Source organism: Schistocerca serialis, chromosome 5, assembly GCF_023864345.2.
Source record: "Schistocerca serialis cubense isolate TAMUIC-IGC-003099 chromosome 5, iqSchSeri2.2, whole genome shotgun sequence".
Taxonomy (NCBI): Eukaryota; Metazoa; Arthropoda; class Insecta; order Orthoptera; family Acrididae; genus Schistocerca; species Schistocerca serialis.
The window spans coordinates 835,188,174-835,204,863 of record NC_064642.1 but is presented as its reverse complement, the minus strand read 5'-3'; positions in this window follow the sequence as shown (position 1 = coordinate 835,204,863).

Below are 16,690 nucleotides of genomic sequence, written 5' to 3'. Positions count from 1 at the left end.
GACACTAGTTATTGATTCCGATGCTTCACTTCAGGTTTACTGTATCCCTCTGACCTTCTTATTGACGATGAAACACAGAAATTACGTTGGAATTAAATACAAATGGCACAATGCCGACTAAAGTACAAGAAGACTGACTCTTCCTACTGTCTATGTTTTGAATCATTCCTGTGACACTAGTTATAGTTTCCGATGCTTCACTTCAGGTTTACTGTATCCCTCTGACCTTCTTATTGACGATGAAACACAGAAATTGCATTGGAATTAAATACAAAAGGCACAATGCCGACTCAAGTACAAGAAGACTGACTCTTCCTACTGACTATGTTATGAACCATTCCTCTGACACTAGTTATAGATTGCGATGCTTCACTTCAGGTTTTCTGTATCCCTCTGACCTTCTTATTGACGATGAAACACAGAAATTGCATCGGAATTAAATACAAAAGGCACAATGCCGACTCAAGTACAAGAAGACTGACTCTTCCTACTGTCTATGTTTTGTACCATTCCTGTGACACTAGTTATAGATTCCGATGATTCACTACAGGTTTACTGTATCCCTTGGACCTTCTTATTGACGATGAAACACAGAAATTGCATCGGAATTAAATACCAAAGGTACAATGCCTACTTAAGTACAAGAAGACTGTCTCTTCCTCCTGTCTATGTTTTGAGCCATTCCTGTGACACTAGTTATAGATTCCGATGCCTCACATCAGATTTACTGTATCCCTTAGACCTTCTTATTGACGACGAAACACAGAAATTGCATCGGAATTAAATACAAAAGGCACAATGCCGACTTAAATACAAGAAGACTGACTCTTCCCACTGTCTATCTTTTGAACCATTCCTGTGACACTAGTTATAGATTCCGATGCTTCACTTCTGGTTTACTGTATCCCTCTGACCTTCTTATTCACGATGAAACACAGAAATGGCATCGGAATTAAATACAAAAGGCACAATGCCGACCTAAGTACAAGAAAACTGACTCTTCCTACTGTCTATATTTTAAACCACTCCTGTGACACTAGTTATAGATTCCGATGCTCCACTTCAGGTTTACTGTATACCTCTGACCTTCTTATTGACGATGAGACACAGAAATTGCATCGGAATTAAATAGAAAAGGCTCAATGCCGACTAAAGTACAAGAAGACTGACTCTTCCTACTGTCTATGCTATGAACCATTCCTGTGACACTAGTTATAGATTCCGATGCTTCACCTCAGGTATACTGTATCCCTCTGACCTTCGTATTGACGATGAAACACAGAAATTACATCGGAATTAAATAGTAAAGGCACAATGCTGACTTAAGTACAAGAAGACTGGCTCTTCTTACTGTCTATGTTTGAACAATTCATGTGACACTAGTTATAGATTCCGAAGACTCACTTCAGGTATACTGTATCCCTTGGACCGTCTTATTGACGATGAAACACAGAAATTGCATCAGAATTAAATACAAAAGGCACAATGCCGACATAAGTACAAGAAGACTGACTCTTCTTACTGTCTATGTTTTGAACCATTCCTGTGACACTAGTTATAGAATCCGAAGCCTCACTTCAGGTTTACTGTATCCCTTGGACCGTCTTATTGACAATGAATCTCAGAAATTGCATCGGAATTAAATACAAAAGGCACAAAGCCGACGCAAGTAGAAGAAGACGGACTCTTCCTACTGACTGTGCTTTGAACCATTCCTGTGACACTAGTTATAGATTGCGATGCTTCAATATATGTTTACTGTATCCCTTGCACCTTCTTATTGACGATGAGACACAGAAATTGCACCGTAATTAAATAGAAAAGGCACAATTCCGACTTAAGTACAAGGAGACTGAATCTTCTTACTGTCTATGTTTGAACCATTCCTGTGACACTAGTTATAGATTCCGATGCTTCACTTCAGGTTTACTGTATCCCTATGACCTTCCTATAGAAGATGAAACACAGAAATTGCATCGGAATTAAATAGAAAAGGCACAATGCCGACTTAAGTACAAGAAGACTGATCCTCTTACTGTCTATGTTTTGAACCATTCCTGTGACACTAGTTATTGATTCCGATGCTTCACTATATGTTTACTGTTCCCCTTGCACCTTCTTATTGACGATGAAACACAGAAATTGCACCGTAATTAAATAGAAAAGGCACAATGCCGACTTAAGTACAAGGAGACTGACTCTTCTTACTGTCTATGTTTTGAACCATTCCTGTGACACTAGTTATAGTTTCCGATGCCTCACTTCAGGTTTACTGTATCCCTTGGACCTTCTTATTGACGATTAAACACAGAAATTGCATCGGAATTAAATACAAAAGGCACAATGCCGACTTAAGTACAAGAAGACTGACTCTTCCTACTGTCTATGTTTTGAACCATTCCTGTGACACTAGTTATTGATTCCGATGCTTCACTTCAGGTTTACTGTATCCCTCTGACCTTCTTATTGACGATGAAACACAGAAATTGCATTGGAATTACATACAAATGGCACAATGCCGACTAAAGTACAAGAAGACTGACTCTTCCTACTGTCTATGTTTTGAATCATTCCTGTGACACTAGTTATAGTTTCCGATGCTTCACTTCAGGTTTACTGTATCCCTCTGACCTTCTTATTGACGATGAAACACAGAAATTGCATTGGAATTAAATACAAAAGGCACAATGCCGACTCAAGTACAAGAAGACTGATTCTTCCTACTGACTATGTTATGAACCATTCCTCTGACACTAGTTATAGATTGCGATGCTTCACTTCAGGTTTTCTGTATCCCTCTGACCTTCTTATTGACGATGAAACACAGAAATTGCATCGGAATTAAATAGAAAAGGCACAATGCCGACTCAAGTACAAGAAGACTGACTCTTCCTACTGTCTATGTTTTGTACCATTCCTGTGACACTAGTTATAGATTCCGAAGATTCACTACAGGTTTACTGTATCCCTTGGACCTTCTTATTGACGATGAAACACAGAAATTGCATCGGAATTAAATACCAAAGGCACAATGCCTACTTAAGTACAAGAAGACTGTCTCTTCCTCCTGTCTATGTTTTGAGCCATTCCTGTGACACTAGTTATAGATTCCGATGCTTCACTTCAGGTTTACTGTATCCCTCTGATCTTCTTATTGACGATGAAACACAAAAATTCCATCGGAAGCCAATAGAAAAGGCACAATGCCGACTTATGTACAAGAAGACTGACTCTTCCTACTGTCTATGTTTCGAACCATTCCTGTGTTACTAGTTATAGATTCCGATGCTTCACTTCAGGTTTACTGCATCCCTCTAACTTCTTATTGACGATGAAACACAGAAATTCCGTCGGAAGCAAATAGAAAAGGCACAATGCCGACTTATCTACAAGAAGACTGACTCTTCTTACTGTCTATGTTTTGAACCATTCCTGTGACACTAGTTATAGAATCCGAAGCCTCACTTCAGGTTTACTGTATCCCTTGGATCGTCTTATTGACAATGAATCTCAGAAATTGCATCGGAATTAAATACAAAAAACACAAAGCCGACGCAAGTAGAAGAAGACGGACTCTTCCTACTGACTATGTTTTGAACCATACCTGTGAAACTAGTTATAGATTGCGATGCTTCACTATATGTTTACTGTATCCCTTGCACCTTCTTATTGACGATGAAACACAGAAATTGCACCGTGATTAAATAGAAAAGGCACAATACCGACTTAAGTACAAGGAGACTGACTCTTCTTACTGTCTATGTTTTGAACCATTCCTGTGACACTAGTTATAGATTCCGATGCTTCACTTCGGGTTTACTGTATCCCTATGACCTTCCTATATAAGATGAAACACAGAAATTGCATCGGAATTAAATAGAAAAGGCACAATGCCGACTTAAGTACAAGAAGACTGATCCTCTTACTGTCTATGTTTTGAACCATTCCTGTGACACTAGTTATAGATTCCGATGCCGCACATCAGATTTACTGTATCCCTTAGACCTTCTTATTGACGACGAAACACAGAAATTGCATCGGAATTAAATACAAAAGGCACAATGCCGACTTAAATACAAGAAGACTGACTCTTCCCACTGTCTATGTTTTGAACCATTCCTGTGACACTAGTTATAGATTCCGATGCTTCACTTCTGGTTTACGGTATCCCTCTGACCTTCTTATTGACGATGAAACACAGAAATGGCATCGGAATTAAATACAAAAGGCACAATGCCGACCTAAGTACAAGAAAACTGACTCTTCCCACTGTCTATATTTTAAACCACTCCTGTGACACTAGTTATAGATTCCGATGCTCCACTTCAGGTTTACTGTATACCTCTGACCTTCTTATTGACGATGAGACACAGAAATTGCATCGGAATTAAATAGAAAAGGCTCAATGCCGACTAAAGTACAAGAAGACTGACTCTTCCTACTGTCTATGCTTTGAACCATTCCTGTGACACTAGTTATAGATTCCGATGCTTCACCTCAGGTTTACTGTATCCCTCTGACCTTCGTATTGACGATGAAACAAAGAAATTACATCGGAATTAAATAGTAAAGGCACAATGCTGACTTAAGTACAAGAAGACTGACTCTTCTTACTGTCTATGTTTGAACAATTCATGTGACACTAGTTATAGATTCCGAAGACTCACTTCAGGTTTACTGTATCCCTTGGACCGTCTTATTGACGATGAAACACAGAAATTGCATCAGAATTAAATACAAAAGGCACAATGCCGACATAAGTACAAGAAGACTGACTCTTCTTACTGTCTATGTTTTGAACCATTCCTGTGACACTAGTTATAGAGTCCGAAGCCTCACTTCAGGTTTACTGTATCCCTTGGAAAGTCTTATTGACAATGAATCTCAGAAATTGCATCGGAATTAAATAAAAAAGGCACAAAGCCGACGCAAGTAGAAGAAGACGGACTCTTCCTACTGACTATGTTTTGAACCATTCCTGTGACACTAGTTATAGATTGCGATGCTTCAATATATGTTTACTGTATCCCTATGACCTTCCTATAGAAGATGAAACACAGAAATTGCATCGGAATTAAATAGAAAAGGCGCAATGCCGACTTAAGTACAAGAAGACTGATCCTCTTACTGTCTATGTTTTGAACCATTCCTGTGACACTAAGTTGTTGATTCCGATGCTTCACTTCAGGTTTACTGTATCCCTCTGACCTTCTTATTGACGATGAAACACAGAAATTGCATTGGAATTAAATACAAAAGGGACAATGTCGACTCAAGTACAAGAAGACTGACTCTTCCTCCTGTCTATGTTTTGAACCCATACTGTGACACTAGTTATAAATTCCGATGCTTCACTTCAGGTTTACTGTATCCCTCCGACCTTCTCATTGACGATGAAACACAGAAATTCCATCGGAAGCAAATAGAAAAGGCCCAATGCGACTTATGTACAAGAAGACTGACTCTTCGTACTGTCTATGTTTTGAACCATTCCTGTGACACTAGTTATAGATTCCGATGCCTCACATCAGATTTACTGTATCCCTTGGACCTTCTTATTGACGATGAAACATAGAAATTGCATCGGAATTAAATACAAAAGGCACAATGCCGACTTAATTACAAGATGACTGACTCTTCCTACTGTCTATGTTTTGAACCATTCCTGTGACACTAGTTATAGATTCCGATGCTTCACTTCTGGTTTACTGTATCCCTCTGACCTTCTTATTGACGATGAAACACAGAAATTACATCGGAATTAAATACAAAAGGCACAATGCCGACTTAAGTACAAGATAACTGACTCTTCCTACTGTCTATGTTTAAACCATTCCTGTGACACTAGTTATAGATGTCGATGCTTCACTTCAGGTTTACTGTATCCCTCTGACCTTCTTATTGACGATGAAACACAGAAATTGCATCGGAATTAAATAGAAAAGGAACAATGCCGACTAAAGTACAAGAAGACTGACTCTTCCTACTGTCTATGTTTTGAATCATTCCTGTGACACTAGTTATAGATTCCGATGCTTCACTTCTGGTTTACTGTATCCCTCTGACCTTCTTATGGACGATGAAACAAAGAAATTGCATTGGAATTAAATACAAAAGGCACAATGCCGACTCAAGTACAAGAAGACTGTCTCTTCCTACTGACTATGTTTTGAACCATGCCTCTGACACTAGTTATAGATTGCGATGCTTCACTTCAGGTTTACTGTATCCCTCTGACCGTCTTATTGACGATGAAACACAGAAATTGCATCGGAATTAAATAGAAAAGGCACAATGCCGACTCAAGTACAAGAAGACTGACTCTTCCTACTGTCTATGTTTTGTACCATTCCTGTGACACTAGTTATAGATTCCGATGCTTCACTTCAGGTATACTGTATCCCTTGGACCTTCTTATTGACGATGAAACACAGAAATTACATCGGAATTAAATAGAAAAGGCACAATGCTGACTTAAGTGCAAGAAGACTGACTCTTCTTACTGTCTATGCTTGAACCATTCCTGTGACACTAGTTATAGATTCCGATGCTTCACTTCAGGTTTACTGTATCCCTTTGACCTTCTTATTGATGATGAAACACAGAAATTGCATCGGAATTAAATACCAAAGGCACAATGCCTCCTTAAGTACAAGAAGACTGACTCTACCTCCTGTCTATGTTTTGATCCATTCCTGTGACACTAGTTATAGATGCCGGTGCTTCACTTCAGGTTCAGTGTATCCCTCTGACCTTCTTATTGACGATGAATCACAGAAATTCCATCGGAAGCAAATAGAAAAGGCACAATGCCGACTTAAGTACAAGAAGACTGACTCTCCCTCCTGTCTATGTTTGAACCGATCCTGTGACACTAGTTATAGGTTCCGATGCTTCACTTCAGGTTTACTGTATCCCTTGGACCCTCTTATTGACGATGAAACACCGAAATTGCATCGGAATTAAATACGAAAGGCACAATACCGACTTAAGTACAAGAAGATTGACTCTTCTTACTGACTATGTTTTGAACCATTCCTGTGACACTAGTTATAGATTCTGATGCCTCACTTCAGTTTTACTGTATCCCTCTGACCTTCTTATTGACGATGAAACACAGAAATTGCATCACAATTAAATAGAAAAGGCACAATGCCGACTTAAGTACAAGAAGACTGACTCTTCTTACTGTCTATGTTTTGAACCATTCCTGTGACGTTATAGATTCCGATGCTTCACTTCAGGTGTACTACATCCCTTGGACTTTCTTATTGACCATGAAACACAGACATTGCATCGGAATTAAATACAAAAGGCACAATGCCGACTCAAGTACAAGAAGACTGACTCTTCCTACTGACTATGTTTATAACCATTCCTCTGACACTAGTTATAGATTGCGATGCTTCACTTCAGGTTTACTGTATCCCTCTGACCTTCTTATTGACGATGAAACACAGAAATTGCATCGGAATTAAATAGAAAAGGCACAATGCCGACTCAAGTACAAGAAGACTGACTCTTCCTTCTGTCTATGTTTTGAACCATTCCTGCGACACTAGTTATAGATTCCGATGCTTCACTTCAGGTTTACTGTATCCCTTGGACCTTCTTATTGACGATGAAACACAGAAATTGCATGTCAATTAAATACCAAAGGCACAATGCCTACTTAAGTACAAGAAGACTGACTCTTCCTCCTGTCTATGTTTTGAACCATTCCTGTGACACTAGTTATAGATTCCGATGCTTCACTTCAGGTTTACTGTATCCCTTGGACCGTCTTATTGACGATGAAACACAGAAATTCCATCGGAAGCAAATAGAAAAGGCACAATGCCGACTTATGTACGAGAAGACTGACTCTTCTTACTGTCTGTGTTTTGAACCGTTCCTGTGACACTAGTTATAGATTCCGATGCCTCACATCAGATTTACTGTATCCCTTGGACCTTCGAATTGACGACGAAACACAGAAATTGCATCGGAATTAAATACAAAAGGCACAATGCCGACTTAAATACAAGAAGACAGACTCTTCTACTGTCTATGTTTTGAACCTTTCCTGTGACACTAGATATAGATTCTGATGCTTCACTTCTGGTTTACTGTATCCCTCTGACCTTCTTATTGACGATGAAACACAGAAATTGCATCGGAATTAAATACAAAAGGCAGAATGCCGACTTAAGTACAAGAAGGCTGACTCTTCCTACTGTCTATGTTTTGAACCATTCGTGTGACACTAGTTATAGATTCCGATGCTTCACTTCAGGTTTACTGTATCCCTCTGACCTTCTTATTGAAGATGAAACACAGAAATTCCATCGGAAGCAAATAGAAAAGGCACAATGCCGACTTAAGTAGAAGAAGACTGACTCTCCTTACTGTCTATGTTTGAACCGATCCTGTGACACTAGTTATTGATTGCGATGCTTCTCTTCACGTTTACTGTATCCCTTGGACCTTCTTATTGACGATGAAACACAGAAATTGCATCGGAATTAAATACAAAAGGCACAATGCCGACTTAAGTACATGAAGACTGACTCTTCTTTCTGACTATGTTTTGAATCATTCCTGTGACACTAGATATAGATTCGGATGCTTCACTTCAGATTTACTGTATCCCTCTGCCCTTCTTATTGACGATGAAACGCAGAAATTGCATCGCAATGAAATAGAAAAGGCACAATACCGACTTAAGTACAAGAAGACTGACTCTTCTTACTGTCTATGTTTTTAACAATTCCTGTGCCACTAGTTATAGATTCCGATGCTTCTCTTCAGGTGTACTACTTCCCTTGGACCTTCTTATTGACGATGAAACACAGAAATTGCATCGGAATTAAATACAAAAGGCACAATGCCGACACAAGTACAAGAAGACTGACTCTTCCTACTGTCTAAGCTTTGAACCATTCCTGTGACACCAGTTATAGATTCCGATGCTTCACTTCAGGTTTACTGTATCCCTCTGACCTTCTTATCGACGATGAAACACAGAAATTACATCGGAAATAAATAGAGAATTCACAATGCTGACTTAAGTACAAGAAGACTTACTCTTCATACTGTCTATGTTTTGAACCATTCCTGTGACACTAGTTATAGATTCCGATGCTTCACTTCAGGTTTTCTGTATCCCTGGGACTTTCTTATTGACGATGAAACACAGAAATATCATCGGAATTAAATGCAAAAGGCACGATGCCGACTTAAGTACAAGAAGACTGACTCTTCTCACTGTCTATGTTTGAACAATTCCTGTGACACTAGTTATAGATTCCGATGCCTCACTTCAGGTTTACTGTATCCCTTGGACCTTCTTATTGCCGATGAAACACAGAAACTGCATCGGAATTAAATACAAAAGGCACAATGCCGACTTAAGTACAAGAGGACTGACTCTTCTTACTGTCTATGTTTTGAACCATTCCTGTGACACTAGTTATAGATTCCGATGTTTCACTTCAGATTTACTGTATCCCTTTGACCTTCTTATTGACGACGAAACGCCGAAATTGCATCGGAATTAAATAGACAAGGCACAATGTCGACTTAAGTACAAGAAGACTGACTCTTCTTACTGACTATGTTTTGAACCATTCCTGTGACACTAGTTATGGGTTCCGAAGCTTCACTTCAGGTTTACTGTATCCCTCTGACCTTCGTATTGACGATGAAACAGAAATTGCATCGGAATTAAATAGGAAAGGCACAAAGCCGACTTAAGTACAAGAAGACTGACTCTTCCTATTGTCTACGTTTTGAACCATTCCTGTGACACTTGTTATAGATTCCGATGCTTCAGTTCTGGTTTACTGTCTACCTTGGACCTTCTTTTTTACGATGAAACACAGAAATTACATCGGAATAAAATACAAAAGGCACAATGCCGACTTAAGTACAAGAAGACTGACTCTTCTTACTGTCGATGTTTGAACAATCCTGTGAAACTAGTTATAGATTCCGATGCCTCACTTCAGGTTTACTGTATCCCTTGGACCTTCTTGTTGATGATGAAACACATAAATTGCATCGGAATTAAATACAAAAGGCACAATGCCGACTTAAGTACAAGAAGATTAACTCTTCTTACTGACTATGTTTTGAACCATTCCTGTGACACCACTTATAGATTCCGATGCTTCACTTCAGGTTTACTGTATCCCTCTGACCTTCTTATTGACGAAGAAACACAGAAATTGCACCGGAATTAAATAGAAAAGGCACAATGCCGACTTAAGTACAAGAAGACTGATTCTTCTTACTGACTATGTATTGAACCTTACCTGTGACACTAGTTATAGATTCCGATGCTTCACTTCAGGTTTACTGTATTCCTCTGACCTTCTATTTGACGATGAAACACAGAAATTGCATCGGAATTAAATACAAAAGGCACAATGCCGACTTAAGTACAAGAAGACTGGCTCTTTTTACTGACTATGTAGTGAACATTTCCTATGAGACCAGTTTTAGATTCCGATGCTTCACTATATGTTTACTGTATCCCTTGCACCCTTTTATTGACGATGAAACACAGAAACTGCATCGGAATTAAATAGAAAACTCACAATGCCGACTTAAGTACAAGATAACTGACTCTTCCTACTGTCTATGTTTAAACCATTCCTGTGACACTAGTTATAGATGTCGATGCTTCTCTTCAGGTTTACTGTATCCCTCTGACCTTCTTATTGACGATGAAACACAGAAATTGCATCGGAATTAAATAGAAAAGGCACAATGCCGACTAAAGTACAAGAAGACTGACTCTTCCTACTGTCTATGTTTTGAATCATTCCTGTGACACTAGTTATAGATTCCGATGCTTCACTTCTGGTTTACTGTATCCCTCTGACCTTCTTATGGACGATGAAACACAGAAATTGCATTGGAATTAAATACAAAAGGCACAATGCCGACTCAAGTACAAGAAGACTGTCTCTTCCTACTGACTATGTTTTGAACCATGCCTCTGACACTAGTTATAGATTGCGATGCTTCACTTCAGGTTTACTGTATCCCTCTGACCGTCTTATTGACGATGAAACACAGAAATTGCATCGGAATTAAATAGAAAAGGCACAATGCCGACTCAAGTACAAGAAGACTGACTCTTCCTACTGTCTATGTTTTGTACCATTCCTGTGACACTAGTTATAGATTCCGATGCTTCACTTCAGGTATACTGTATCCCTTGGACCTTCTTATTGACGATGAAACACAGAAATTACATCGGAATTAAATAGACAAGGCACAATACCGACTTAAGTACAAGAAGATTGACTCTTCTTACTGACTATGTTTTGAACCATTCCTGTGACACTAGTTATAGATTCTGATGCCTCACTTCAGTTTTACTGTATCCCTCTGACCTTCTTATTGACGATGAAACACAGAAATTGCATCACAATTAAATAGAAAAGGCACAATGCCGACTTAAGTACAAGAAGACTGACTCTTCTTACTGTCTATGTTTTGAACCATTCCTGTGACGTTATAGATTCCGATGCTTCACTTCAGGTGTACTACATCCCTTGGAGTTTCTTATTGACCATGAAACACAGACATTGCATCGGAATTAAATACAAAAGGCACAATGCCGACTCAAGTACAAGAAGACTGACTCTTCCTACTGACTATGTTTATAACCATTCCTCTGACACTAGTTATAGATTGCGATGCTTCACTTCAGGTTTACTGTATCCCTCTGACCTTCTTATTGACGATGAAACACAGAAATTGCATCGGAATTAAATAGAAAAGGCACAATGCCGACTCAAGTACAAGAAGACTGACTCTTCCTTCTGTCTATGTTTTGAACCATTCCTGTGACACTAGTTATAGATTCCGATGCTTCACTTCAGGTTTACTGTATCCCTTGGACCGTCTTATTGACGATGAAACACAGAAATTCCATCGGAAGCAAATAGAAAAGGCACAATGCCGACTTATGTACAAGAAGACTGACTCTTCTTACTGTCTGTGTTTTGAACCGTTCCTGTGACACTAGTTATAGATTCCGATGCCTCACATCAGATTTACTGTATCCCTTGGACCTTCGAATTGACGACGAAACACAGAAATTGCATCGGAATTAAATACAAAAGGCACAATGCCGACTTAAATACAAGAAGACAGACTCTTCTACTGTCTATGTTTTGAACCATTCCTGTGACACTAGATATAGATTCTGATGCTTCACTTCTGGTTTACTGTATCCCTCTGACCTTCTTATTGACGATGAAACACAGAAATTGCATCGGAATTAAATACAAAAGGCACAATGCCGACTTAAGTACAAGAAGGCTGACTCTTCCTACTGTCTATGTTTTGAACCATTCGTGTGACACTAGTTATAGATTCCGATGCTTCACTTCAGGTTTACTGTATCCCTCTGACCTTCTTATTGACGATGAAACACAGAAATTCCATCGGAAGCAAATAGAAAAGGCACAATGCCGACTTAAGTAAAAGAAGACTGACTCTCCTTACTGTCTATGTTTGAACCGATCCTGTGACACTAGTTATTGATTGCGATGCTTCTCTTCACGTTTACTGTATCCCTTGGACCTTCTTATTGACGATGAAACACAGAAATTGCATCGGAATTAAATACAAAAGGCACAATGCCGACTTAAGTACATGAAGACTGACTCTTCTTTCTGACTATGTTTTGAATCATTCCTGTGACACTAGATATAGATTCGGATGCTTCACTTCAGATTTACTGTATCCCTCTGCCCTTCTTATTGACGATGAAACGCAGAAATTGCATCGCAATGAAATAGAAAAGGCACAATGCCGACTTAAGTACAAGAAGACTGACTCTTCTTACTGTCTATGTTTTTAACAATTCCTGTGCCACTAGTTATAGATTCCGATGCTTCACTTCAGGTGTACTACTTCCCTTGGACCTTCTTATTGACGATGAAACACAGAAATTGCATCGGAATTAAATACAAAAGGCACAATGCCGACACAAGTACAAGAAGACTGACTCTTCCTACTGTCTAAACTTTGAACCATTCCTGTGACACTAGTTATAGATTCCGATGCTTCACTTCAGGTTTACTGTATCCCTCTGACCTTCTTATCGACGATGAAACACAGAAATTACATCGGAAATAAATAGAGAAGGCACAATGCTGACTTAAGTACAAGAAGACTTACTCTTCATACTGTCTATGTTTTGAACCATTCCTGTGACACTAGTTATAGATTCCGATGCTTCACTTCAGGTTTTCTGTATCCCTGGGACTTTCTTATTGACGATGAAACACAGAAATTTCATCGGAATTAAATGCAAAAGGCACAATGCCGACTTAAGTACAAGAAGACTGACTCTTCTCACTGTCTATGTTTGAACAATTCCTGTGACACTAGTTATAGATTCCGATGCCTCACTTCAGGTTTACTGTATCCCTTGGACCTTCTTATTGACGATGAAACACAGAAACTGCATCGGAATTAAATACAAAAGGCACAATGCCGACTTAAGTACAAGAAGACTGACTCTTCTTACTGTCTATGTTTTGAACCATTCCTGTGACACTAGTTATAGATTCCGATGTTTCACTTCAGATTTACTGTATCCCTTTGACCTTCTTATTGACGACGAAACGCCAAATTGCATCGGAATTAAATAGACAAGGCACAATGTCGACTTAAGTACAAGAAGACTGACTCTTCTTACTGACTATGTTTTGAACCATTCCTGTGACACTAGTTATGGGTTCCGAAGCTTCACTTCAGGTTTACTGTATCCCTCTGACCTTCGTATTGACGATGAAACAGAAATTGCATCGGAATTAAATAGGAAAGGCACAAAGCCGACTTAAGTACAAGAAGACTGACTCTTCCTATTGTCTACGTTTTGAACCATTCCTGTGACACTTGTTATAGATTCCGATGCTTCAGTTCTGGTTTACTGTCTACCTTGGACCTTCTTTTTTACGATGAAACACAGAAATTACATCGGAATAAAATACAAAAGGCACAATGCCGACTTAAGTACAAGAAGACTGACTCTTCTTACTGTCGATGTTTGAACAATCCTGTGAAACTAGTTATAGATTCCGATGCCTCACTTCAGGTTTACTGTATCCCTTGGACCTTCTTGTTGATAATGAAACACATAAATTGCATCGGAATTAAATACAAAACGCACAATGCCGACTTAAGTACAAGAAGATTAACTCTTCTTACTGACTATGTTTTGAACCATTCCTGTGACACCACTTATAGATTCCGATGCTTCACTTCAGGTTTACTGTATCCCTCTGACCTTCTTATTGACGATGAAACACAGAAATTGCACCGGAATTAAATAGAAAAGGCACAATGCCGACCTAAGTACAAGAAGACTGACTCTTCTTACTGACTATGTATTGAACCTTACCTGTGACACTAGTTATAGATTCCGATGCTTCACTTCAGGTTTACTGTATTCCTCTGACCTTCTATTTGACGATGAAACACAGAAATTGCATCGGAATTAAATACAAAAGGCACAATGCCGACTTAAGTACAAGAAGACTGGCTCTTTTTACTGACTATGTTGTGAACATTTCCTATGAGACCAGTTTTAGATTCCGATGCTTCACTATATGTTTACTGTATCCCTTGCACCCTTTTATTGACGATGAAACACAGAAACTGCATCGGAATTAAAGAGAAAAGGCACAATGCCAACTTAAGTACAAGAAGACTGACTCTTCTTACTGACTATGTTTTGAACCATTCCTGTGACACTAGTTATGGATTCCGATGCTTTACTTCAGGTTTACTGTATCCCTCTGACCTTCTTATTGACGATGAAACACAGAAATTGCATCGGAATTAAATAGAAAAGGCACAATGCCGACTAAAGTACAAGAAGACTGACTCTTCCTACTGTCTGTGTTTTGAATCATTCCTGTGACACTAATTATAGATTCCGATGCTTCACTTCAGGTTTACTGTATCCCTCTGACCTTCTTATTGACGATGAAACACAGAAATTGCATTGGAATTAAATACAAAAGGCACAATGCTGACACAAGTAGAAGATGACTGACTCTTGCTACTGGCTATGTTTTGAACCACTCCTGTGACACTAGTTATAGATTCTGATGCTTCACTTTAGGTTCACTGTATCCCTCTGACCTTCTTATTGACGATGAAACATAGAAATTGCATCGGAATTAAATACAGAAGGCACAAAGCCGACTTAAGTACAAGAAGACTGACTCTTCTTACTGTCTATGTTTTGAACCATTCCTGTGACACTAGTTATAGATTCCGATGTTTTACTTCAGATTTACTGTATCCCTTTGACCTTCTTATTGACGACGAAACGCCGAAATTGCATCGGAATTACATAGACAAGGCACAATGTCGACTTAAGTACAAGAAGACTGACTCTTCTTACTGACTATGTTTTGAACCATTCCTGTGACACTAGTTATGGGTTCCGAAGCTTCACTTCAGGTTTACTGTATCCCTCTGACCTTCGTATTGACGATGAAACAGAAATTGCATCGGAATTAAATAGGAAAGGCACAAAGCCGACTTAAGTACAAGAAGACTGACTCTTCCTATCGTCTACGTTTTGAACCATTCCTGTGACACTTGTTATAGATTCCGATGCTTCAGTTCTGGTTTACTGTCTACCTTGGACCTTCTTTTTTACGATGAAACACAGAAATTACATCGGAATAAAATACAAAAGGCACAATGCCGACTTAAGTACAAGAAGACTGACTCTTCTTACTGTCGATGTTTGAACAATCCTGTGAAACTAGTTATAGATTCCAATGCCTCAATTCAGGTTTACTGTATCCCTTGGACCTTCTTGTTGATGATGAAACACATAAATTGCATCGGAATTAAATACAAAAGGCACAATGCCGACTTAAGTACAAGAAGATTAACTCTTCTTACTGACTACCTTTTGAACCATTCCTGTGACACCACTTATAGATTCCGATGCTTCACTTCAGGTTTACTGTATCCCTCTGACCTTCTTATTGACGATGAAACACAGAAATTGCACCGGAATTAAATAGAAAAGGCACAATGCCGACTTAAGTACAAGAAGACTGACTCTTCCTACTGACTATGTATTGAACCTTACCTGTGACACTAGTTATAGTTCCCGATGCCTCACTTCAGGTTTACTGTATCCCCTGGACCTACTTATTGACGATGAAACACAGAAATTGCATCGGAATTAAATACAAAAGGCACAATGCTGACTTAAGTACGAGAAGACTGACTCTTCCTACTGTCTATGTTTTGAACCATTCCTGTGACACTAGTTATAGATTCCGATGCTTCACTTCAGGTTCACTGTATTCCTCTGACCTTCTATTTGACGATGAAACACAGAAATTGCATCGGAATTAAATAGAAGAGGCACAATGCCGGCTAAAGTACAAGAAGACTGACTCTTCTTACTGTCTATGTTTTGAATCATTCCTGTGACACTAGTTATAGATTCCGATGCTCCACTTCAGGTTTACTGAATCCCTCTGACTGTCTTATTGACGATGAAACACAGAAATTGCATTGGAGTTAAATAAAAATGGCGCTATGCTGACTCAAGGACAAGAAGACTGACTCTTGCTACTGTCTATGTTTTGAACCATTCCTGTGACATTAGTTATAGAAACCGATGCTTCACTTCAGGTTTACTGTA